Genomic DNA, 11,880 nt, shown 5'->3' on the forward strand with positions numbered 1-11,880 from the left:
GACAATATGAAACAGAACAGGATACAGTGCTATATTTTAGATGCACAATTCAAATCGAGGAAAAAAGTTCATGATAACCTTTAATACGTAATAACAATCAACGACACCATAGGCATGAGTTTGCTTAGGAAATTGGCAGAGTAACCTATAATAATATACACAATTAATAAAACAAGGTTGCGTTACGAATCTATGCTCTTAAAACAACTAGTAGAAATGATCGAAAACCAACAAGTTTTATAACATATGGCACATAATGTATCTCCCTAGAATACAAAGTCACAATTCATAGGAATAATGTTCAGTACCGTAAATTAAAACCCAGAGAGTCTTAAAGTTTATATCACTCTTCCCCAATTTATGATGTCCCAAATGAAATCCATATTTTTTACAAAAAAGTACAATATTGAATGTGCTGATGTGCATGTAGTCGCGAATGTGCTGATATGTCAATGGCCTCAATTGTGGCAAGTGTTAACATTCTGTTGATGGATCACAATAATATAATTCAAAACGTCCTTCAGAGAATTAACGATAACTCCAAATTAATGATTTAGCCAAAATATCAATGAGCACCTTGTACTTCAAGTAAATAATAGAAATAAAAAATTCAGACATACTAAAATTGGAACACAACAATAAAGATTGATTCTACTTCGAATTATAGCAGAGATGAGGAAGTTTGTTTTAAAAATGTTATATACCCCTCCACTTGACCTAGGTCACAATGCCATTTTCTGGAAAAACGGATCCTAACGGAAACGTTCATTTCTGCAACCCTATATGTCAGAATCAAGACTATATTTATAAAGGTACAGTAATTGCGGCTATAGGTGGAAGCTAGTAAAGTGGGTTCTGTATATTGTGGCGGGTATAAGTGGTTATTTTCACAGTGAAATGGTCCATACTTGTTCGGATGATGTGTGAATATTTAAGTAATGCAGGGCATACAACATTACTGGTAGATCATAATCAATTTTGAAAAAAAAAAATGTGTTTTTCCACTCAAAATTCAAATATGATGGAAATTATCTTGAGAGAACTATATGCCAGAGTATTGTCATACTGTCACTCACTTGGCCACAATAGATTGTAATAATCTCTCTCTCTCTCTCTCTCTCTCTCTCTCTCTCTCTCACACACACACACACACACACACACACACACACACACACACACACCACTCTCTCTCTCTCTCCGAATGGCATTTATGCTTACTTGAAGAAAACTAGTTAATCATAATGCCATGACCATTTTAATTCAATGACGTTTGATTGGGGTTTTTATTCTGGTTTCTGCAACTCTGTTTTATATTGTGTCGTGATCGGCAAATTAGAGTCAGTTATAGATATATTTACCTTGTAATTAGTTTAAACAAAAGCGGATGTTGGTACTATTTTGAGAAAACAATATTTTCCTAAGTGAGACAAACGTAACAGATGCTGTGAGACACAATTCTTGAAGAAGTATCATAACAGGTTCTGGCACAGTCAGATATGTGAATGAGGAAAGACATCGTGTTCTTGAAAGAATTGTAATCACGCACATCATGTAAAAAGACTCTTACTTCATGATAGATAAGTTCCTGCATATATATGTGGAACACTATTACATATTCACCTATGCACAGTCCATGCACACGCAAGCTACGTTCACTACAGGTGAGGCAAAACCTATGTTTTTCACACTCACACACACAATATAGGTTGGTATCACTTTAAGTTGAGAAAATGAATTTTCCCAAATTAGGTAATATTAGTTTGTGTTAGGGTATACAATATATCAAGATGTATAATACCTTTATTATTTGTAAGATATATAAATGTAATTTGGTAGGCATAATTGTGCTTATATGTATACAGGATGATACAAGTTCCAGACCGTTATATCATTCTTTTCATTGTTTATACTCTTTCAACATTCGGAATTTGATATTTTGAACAAACCGTGTTAGCACGATTGAGCGAAAAACACTGAAGGCAGAGAAATTAAATTAGATGGCATGAATTCTTGGCTGCAAATATGGATTACATATTTAATTCTTATAGCATTAATATAATATCGGAAACTAAACCTTTCTTTTTAAGTTTTGTTTATGAGAAAATAATTGGGTATTTTTAACATCAATCTTACAATGATATTGTTTCCAGAGTTATTTTATCAAGATTGTATGCTACTTGAAATGAGTTTTCTAACAACATGAAAGTCATCCTTTCTTGATCAAAAAAAATAAAAAGCGGTTGATATCAACAGTTCAGTGTCAGCAAATTGAAATATCTTATCGATCCTGCGTTGTTTGCACCTTTATAAAATTAAATCGAATTCATTGTCCAGAATTTTATAACTATATGGCGATTCACTAAAGAATGCGCACACTCCAATTTCAGACCTTTAACAAATATCAATATTAGAAAATGCCTTTTTCATGTTCGCCTCAATTGACTGGAATAAAAAAATATTTTTAAAAAATCTTATTAGTATTTATGGGAAGACATTAGCTTTTATTGGGAAAAAATCTTGTCACGATTGTGATTTCAATTATCGTTATCGGACCAAAATTAATTTATAGCAAGGTAACTGTTCTATTGGTGTAGGTATGAAACAAATAGGGTACTAAATATGGGGAGATACAAACTTTGGTTTGTAAATGGATATAATTTGTGTGTCCATTATCATTTTCATTAACTTCAATCAATATATCATAGTTCAAAACAACGTACTTCCTATTTTTTTCATATCCCGTATGTATTTTCCCAGTGGTACAAGGTCATGCCGATAAGTATAAGCAAGGAGGTCAACCTGTTTAACAGAAGGAGGAAAATATAAATGTCCGAATAAATGGGATTCAAAATCGAAGGGATGAAATGTACGGCCAACTAATGAACATATTACTTTTATTTGTTTAAAATATGAGCTTTAAGTTACATGGGTAATCAATCAGTATTTCGAGCCCTATATTTTTGCAAATTTAGCAACCATGCTATTCATGCATTGATAAGGTCAACCTGACTATTAAAAAGAAAGGGAAAAATATAACTGTTTTGCATATTAAGGTATGTGTTCTTGCCAATATTTTATTTCAGACATTACTCCAACATTACTACTAATAAGAAACGCGTCTTTTCATAGTGAGAACAAGCTTTCGATGGATATCTTGATATCATTGAGATTATCATTGCTCTGGTTTGATAAATATTTTCTCAAAGCAAAAGATGTTTAATTATAACATTGCTTAAAATAGTTAAGTATCAACATTAACAACTAACGTATCAAAAGTCTTTAGCATGAAACTCTATGCTTAATCAAATAATTGAACTAATTAAGAATTTTTCCTAACTAATAGTAACATTATAACTCCATAAATAAGCACCCAGGAATATTATTTCTATTATAATATTATGTTCTTGATTTAAATTTTTGTGGTGGGTGAGTTGGTCTTAGTTTAATATACTGTTTTTTTTCCAAGTCAGTATGAGCTTGAAGGCAAAGAGCATCTTAATCAATGGTGAACCCTGTTTGCTTTAATTCCTTGACTACACAATAATTATTATACATTCAGACTACAGCCGGTTAGTAGCATGGGATTAAGTCAATGCAATTGCATTAACACATATAAACTGGACGCGCTGTTTGCGAACTGCTTTTGTGTTAAAAAAACTTCCTTCTTGTAGGAACCTGGTATCTAACTGGCATACCTATGCATGGATCGTTTACGTATAAACAATATTTATGGTTTGCTTGTATGAAGACTTTTGCCACATTTGTGAAGGACTCTGAACACCATATATCAAACCATTATTTCGTTATCCGGCAAACGTTTGTAGGCATGTAATCTACCGGTACGTGTGTATGCGTACATGTATGAATGCAAGTAGATAGCTAAATAGGTAAGTGGGTAGTTATGTATGTGTACATGACCGCGTGTACTCTTCGACCACAAATCTACGAAACGTTAAGATGTGTAACTAGGTACGTGCATAGTTATATATATATATATATATATATATATATATATATATATATATATATATATATATATATATATATATATATATATATATATATATATATATATATATATATATATATGTGTGTGTGTGTGTGTGTGTCTGTTTGTGTCAAATGTCTGATTTCCAAATCAAATTTAAATCAAATTTTTGCATTTTAGAAACAACCTAATTCAGTATCGAAATATGCATGCATGTATATATGATGTAAGATGTATTGGATATGAGACCAAAATAAGAGGTAGGGATCTCTTACCAGATTCAACAATTTACCAGTTTGAAAAAGATATTATTGAATTAACTTCCTGATTATAACTCGCGCAATGTACATACTAGACGAGACTACACCATGTAGACGGTTTACATAGGATAGGACAGTGAAGCAAATACCACACTTAACAGCAGGATAAACATTTTTATTTCCTAGTTGGGTGAGGAGAGGGATCTGGTTCATGTGTATAGCTGTTGTCGCTATGGAGACAAGATTGATTTAAATGTCTGAAGGGAAAGGGTGAATCTTCATAGACAAGTATATCGTGAACCAGAATGACTACAAAACTTATATTTCACATAGTAATGTCTGCTTTTATTTATACTTATTTAACAAGGTAAGTTTACATATACATTTTAAGTCATAAACGACTCGATTCCATGTGGCTTCTATCATAATGCAGTACTTTGCTGAGTCGTTTTAAGTCTTTACTGTATATAAACATAGTACTGGTATAATGGACGATACGATCTAAACTGTAATATAGTCAAATGATGAAAATGAATTGGTTGATTTTCCTTCATCGAATATTGTTACATTTTCAACTTTAAACAGAAAGTGAACCTCCGTTCGTTGGGAGCTGAGTGGAGGTGATGAATATTTATGTCATGCTGGTCAAGTATGCGTGTGTGTGTGCGGGTGTGTGAGAGAGTGAGAGAAAGGTCGAGATCTGGATTTTTAACGTAGCTTGAGGAATGTTTCAGACATATCACAATGATGTCTGCAGTGTGGCAGTTGATAGTGATGTTTAGCACTGGGGCATAACGTCGTAGACATGTATCATGATGTCCCACCCAGTCATATTTTACTCTGATACCGGGCCGACCGGTCCTAACTCTAACATCTTAATGATGAGCCCCTAGCGAGGCAGCTGCTATTACCGTTTTCATAAGTCCATAATATGGCTCAGTCGGGATTCGACCCTGTAACCTCTTGGGCGTCGTGCTCGCCAATCTGATTATATTACTTGCTGATAGTTCAATATCCTATTGTTCAATGCGTATTGATTTAACAATTGTATATATTCGTTCATATTAGCAGGTAAATCTTACGGCCTACCCAACACATTCACACACTCGACAGCGATAACTACGTTTGTCAGGCTGACCAACCTGGTCTGATCACGCAAAAGCCGCTGACGTTATGTCACTCTAGACCAATTCACTAGCATCCAAACTATTGTAGGTAAAAGATACAGATTTACGAATGGACCAAACCAACAATGTTTAGCTTCAATAGCAAATCTAGTGTGTATGAGTGGGGTATCCAGGACAGCTTTACTTTCAAAATCGAATTATCTGGGTAAATTTCACGGGTTCTGTTCATTGGAATTATTGATGACTCACAGGTCAATCCTTACTATTGTCATGTTTCAATGTCATCAAGTAATTCAAAACTCATGCTGCGTTTTTGATTGTATAAATTTCCTCTTTTCGATTCTTCCATTTGCATGGACCTATTCCCCACTTCAACCCAGCCCCACTTTATACACAGGCCAATTTACAGAGTAAATGATAGATAATTGATTAATAAATGCTTGAACTCAAAGATATATTTGTCAGTTTTTTGAAGTAGGTATTAAGCATTATTATTTTAAGTTTTACGTGAATTCACAGACTTTTGTAATATTAGCTCATCCGTCCATGTAAGAAGTGCAAACTGATAAAGCCACTGAGGAACTTACAAGTTGCAGCCTCTTCTCTCAACAACATAAACCTATACGTGCATCGTCATGCAGTGATCAACCGGAATATTCCTGTATTGGTATCACCAACAGTTACGTATTGTAATATATTAGATCACAGGAAGTTGTACTGCGATATACAGGAACAATTTGCATTAAAAAAACACAAACTGTTAAAGAGTATAAAAGAAGTAAATGTTTCATATTCATTTATTTATTTTAGTTTTTGTAAGAATGCACTAATTTGGAAAGAACCTAGTATGTCGAAAATTCCGAGCAGCATGAGATTTTTCATATTTGTCTGTATAATTAAGTTGAAGCCCAAAATGCAAGTATTGAAACAAATTATACAAAACCTCAAAATCCGAATATTTACCAGCGGAATGACCACTGTTAGAGATCATAGCTGTACATACAATATGTCTAGTCTTCAAAATGATTAAAATTTACAAAGACTCGCCATTGTTCCTCCACAAAACTTAAGACCAGTTCAGTAATACATGTCATAGTTATATATTTAGCGATCAGAATGCCCCGTGCTGTCTAACACGAATGCCATATGTCATCATTGGCATGTTGCTGAGTATAAAATCAACGTGGTGCAGTCCTAAAAATACAAGCTGTTCCTAATTAACAATTTTCAAACATATTAAACAGCTGATATTGTTTAGGTAAATTGTGTGTATTACTAAATTAATATCTTATATGCATAACTATTGCGAATTAATGCCGGTAAAAGCTAATATTGAGCGCGATGTAGAATGTATGTGTGTGTATGATTAGGACTTTTAACGTAGCCTTAACAATTTTTCAGTTATATCGCTACGATGTCTGCAGTGTGGCAGTTTATAATTATGTCTAATACTGGGGCATCATGCCGCAGACATGTAGCATGATGTCCCACCCAAATCATATTATCCTGACACCAGGCCGAACAGTGCTAACAGTAACCTCGTAATGCTGAGGGCCTAGCGTTCAGCTGTTAGTATCATTTTTGTAAGTCTTTGGTGTGACTTGACCGGGGTTTGAACCCACGACCTCCCACTTCCGAGGCGGAAGCTCAAACCACTAGGCTACTGGAGCTGTCGTGGTGTAGAATGAGAGAATGGGGGTAGACGTGACTTCACCTCCAGAAGGTTATCGACGAATCTATTATTTTGCAGATGCAAGTACGATATTTCAGATTCGACGTCAGGCACGTGGGATATGACAGGCGGTTCATGATTTTCTCGAATGACTTAGCTTTTATAACTATTTTGGTGCATTTTGCCACAACAAACGCTGAAAGAAGACACAATCGCAAATGAAACAAATAAGGCTCAAGGAGAAATTTTAGTTATATAGCATATTGGTAAATGAAACCCCAAGAAGGGCTAGATGGGAGCGATATACACACATACTAAAGTTTATCATGACTTTATGCTAAGGCATTAAATGTATTTTACCGAAATACTTTGGGGTAAAAGTATATGTTCCTCTAGAGTAAATTTACCTACCAACCTTTACAAAATAAAAAGCCTATATTCAGTACATTGATAAAACTGGTGTCAGAATCAAGGTCACCATAAAGGAATTTGCGATAGGATCCACATACCAATGTTTGTACCGTATCGCGGCTCTCATTGCTAAAGTATACAAATTAATGGCGGTGTGTGGTTTTAACCCCTATATGGGTACATAATGGAATCGATCCTGTCAATACGTGTACCGCCGTATATTTCCAGTGAACCAGATATTATAGCATTGAGGCAATATACAGCTTAAACATGTACTCAACAGTCATTATTCCATGGGATACATCTTACAAAATATACCAACGACCCAGGAGTTTCCATCATCAAACAGTTCTATACCACTGGTCAACAGTGAAATCATTACTGACTTGAAAAGGCCCTAATCTGTAGTATTTTGGTGTGCCGAACACGAATATAACCGTGAAAAATTTGTATTGGCTCTCGTTTTGAAGATATTCATATACCTCATTTTCTATGTTTCACTGTGTAAATTTCTCCAGTAGGACTGCAGCAACATCCGGAATAATGATGTAACATTGCATAATACCATCATGCTCACATCATCCACAGTTGATTGCATCATTTTCTGATGCAATGCAATACTAATGCCATGCGGCTGCTGAAGTAAGTTGACGTCAGCAGTGTACTATACATGTGTAGGCCTATTATACTAATGCCAGGCGGCTGCTGAAGCTGACGTAAGCAGTGTACTATATAAAGCCCAATCAGATAGGTTCAGCATTTAAAATATTTTAGACGTTGTGCGAGACAGTTCAAGCTACTGTTACATAAAACTTATTATTTTATCCATTTACGTACAATAAAGAACAGTAATGCCTCGAAAGTGTGTTAATACCGCGGATAATTTTTGCTATATTTGTGGGGAAGTGACATTTGCCAACCAGAAGAAAAGTATCAATTCTCAAGTGAAGAAGGCATATCATCTTTACTTCGGATGCAAGGTTGGTGACCAAGACAAGCCTTGGGCTCCGCATATATGCTGTGCTACATGTACAACACAGCTTTCACAGTGGTTGAATTGCAAAAGGTCATCAATGCCGTTTGCAGTCCCAATGGTGTGGAGAGAGCCAGGCAACCACCTAAATGACTGTTACTTCTGCTTGGTTCCTCCTCTTTCCGGCGGAATAACGAAGCGAAAGAAGTCGAGAATAGTCTACCCAAACATTCCGTCTGCATTGAGACCAGTTCCACATGGTGAGGGACTTCCTATTCCAGAACCTCCAGCAGAATATTCTCTTGATTCATCTGACGAAGACAAAGGTGAGTCGACCTGTTCTTCTCCTGGTCCATCAGCATGCAGTGATCCAGATTTTCACTGTGGTGCATCATCAACCCCACACAGAATAACACAGGAAGAACTAAATGACCTGATTCGTGATTTGGACTTATCAAAGAACAAGGCAGAATTGCTAGGATCAAGACTCCAACAATGGAATCTTCTAGAAGAAGATGTCACAATTACTGCATATCGAAAGCGCCACCAGCAATTGGAGCCTTTCTTCAGAAAGGAAAGTAATCTGATATTCTGTTCCGATATTGAGGGCCTCATGAATGCTTTAAAAATCACTCATGACCCACAAGAATGGAGACTATTTGTGGACTCTTCGAAACTGAGTCTCAAGGCTGTGCTTTTGCACAATGGAAACATTCTTCCATCTATTCCAGTAGCGTATGCTGTCCACATGAAAGAGACATACGATAACTTAAGGCAGCTACTGAATTCCATTGAGTATAACAAGTACAGCTGGCACCTCTGTGGTGATTTGAAGGTAGTTGCCCTTTTAATGGGACTGCAGCAAGGATATACAAAATACATGTGTTTCTTATGCGAGTGGGATAGCCGAGCAAGGGAAATGCACTACATGAGGAAGGAATGGACTCACAGGCAGAATGTAGCCATTGGAGAGAAGAATATCCAACACCCAGCTCTGGTTGAGGCTCAGAAAATCTTGCTACCACCCCTTCACATCAAACTAGGTTTGATGAAGAACTTCGTGAAAGCCATTGACCGGACTTTGCCAGCATTCCGATACCTGCATGAAAAATTCCCTCGACTCAGCGAAGCAAAGATTAAAGAGGGAGTTTTTGTGGGTCCTCAGATTCGAGAGCTTTTCAAAGATGACCGGTTCAACAACTTGCTGGAAGGTGACGCGAAACAAGCATGGAATGCTTTTCGCCTAGTTTCTACAAACTTCCTCGGAAATGTTAGGGCAGAAAACTATAAGGAACTAGTAGAAGACATGTTGATGAAGTATAAGAAACTTGGCTGCAATATGTCTCTAAAGATTCACTTCCTTCATTCCCATTTGGATTTCTTTCCTAGCAACTGTGGTATTGTTAGTGATGAACACGGCGAACGTTTTCATCAAGATATCGCAACAATGGAACAAAGATACCAGGGAAAATGGTCCACTACAATGCTGGCTGACTACTGCTGGACACTCCTCAGAGATGCTCCCGAACAGCTGTACAAGAGACAGGCGAAGAAATCTAAGATGTAGTCAATGACTTGATTTTTTATAGGTAGGCTATTACAGTTGACCTTTTACTATTGGAATGCATTTCGTTATGTAAACATTAATTTCTTGCAGATTACAAAAAAACTAGAGCCAATTTTGCAATTTGACTGTCATATTCGTGTTCAGCACATAAAAATTGATAAGAATTGACTAATTTTATTTCAGTAACATGACTTTTGTAAAAATTTGTTGTCCAGTGTACTCATTAACCTTTTCCAATAATTCATTAAAAGTAAAGTTTTGGTCATGTAAGTGTAAAAGATTATGCATACAATCTAATGAATGATGTTCACATGTTTCAGTTAAAGTTTAATGCGTGTATCACACTTTGATATTTTAAAATTATTCCGAAAGAGGATTTATTTCATGGTTTGTGTCTCTTAATATCTGACAAAAGTGGCCCGTATGCTGTCTAGGTACAGACGATCATGGGCCGACTGAATTGTTATTCATGGACACACTCCGGTTCGATTTATCCAGTTTTGTTTAAAGGTTTTGAAAACATTTGTTCCATATTTTAATAATTCTTGCAAAATCACTATGGAGAAATTACCAACATATATTTACGTGGATTAAACATCACAAGGGCAAGATGTGATTCACTGCAGCCCGAAATGTACAGGTCAAGACGTGCTTGGAATTGTAGTGCTGACCTTCGGCTTAGAAAGTACATGCTTCTTTTGATTATACTGACTAATCTCATCCATGTGTATGGATTTAGATTCAGTTTTACAAAATCTGCATTAATCTTAAACTGTTTAATTTACACACAAACATTCTCAACCGTATCCAGCTGTTATGAATCTTGGAAGTATTCACTTCTTGATTACTTTCATCTCTTTCTACCTACTGTATTTGCAAATGAACAAATTATACATTTAATGGATGTATTCAGAGTAAGTTATTACTTTGGTTATTACATCGTCAGTGGTATATGGCTTCCTAATTGCAGAAGTTATCTTTTTTTCATGCTTAAAGTCACCGTTGCAGGTCGACCTTATCTTCAAAGCTTTGAATTAAAGTTTATTAAAGTTGCATTAAACTTAATAAAAACAAAGAAAACATTACACCAGTAAACCTAATTTAGCGAATATTCGATTAAAACAGTCTGAAAATAATGTTTATGCTAGTCTCTGTGCCAAACTCAATTTTGATTTTGTGAGTATTTTGCAATCTGAAATTGGTAATGCTATTTGGCGTCCGGGACAAAGATGTGTAGAGGGAAAAGGTATATATTTGGGTAGAAATGATATAAATAGGTTTTATAACAGCTTTGATAATAAACTTGTGTACGGTTTGGAATAGGTTTATATTTGTATGGTTGAGTATTGTGACATGTTTCACGTGGGTATGTATTGTGAAACGTGTCACCAGGAAAGAATTGTGTCAAAAAGTAGTACTATCGTCTAGATATGTATATGAGGAAAGAAGTTAATAATTATTTATATTCATATATAATTACGTTTAGTATTTTATTTTCAGTCTTTACAAATATTTAATATTATCTTCAGGTTTAATTTGAGATTAATCTTTTATTTAAGTTATGTATTGGAATTATGAAGCGATCATATGATTGTTTGGACTAAATAATATTTTCGGGTTATTATGCATTAATTCTAAGACTGTTTGGACAATGCCATTCGGATACATTTAGAATGTTGGTATTTCAGCCCGAGCGAACTTAATTTAGTCAGCCAGGAGAGGAAATATATCCATTATCCACTCATAGACACCACATTTTATTTTCATTTTATGCTCTAAACATCTTGGATACCAAGATTTACTGGATAATAGACAGAAGTTGTAGATTGTTTAGAAGATAACGCGCGATGAGCGGTTTACCGTTTATGTTCGGTTTCATTTT

The sequence above is a fragment of the Sinohyriopsis cumingii genome, chromosome 6 (genome assembly GCF_028554795.1).
Source record: "Sinohyriopsis cumingii isolate HCF-2022 chromosome 6, ASM2855479v2, whole genome shotgun sequence".
Lineage (NCBI taxonomy): Eukaryota > Metazoa > Mollusca > Bivalvia > Unionida > Unionidae > Sinohyriopsis > Sinohyriopsis cumingii.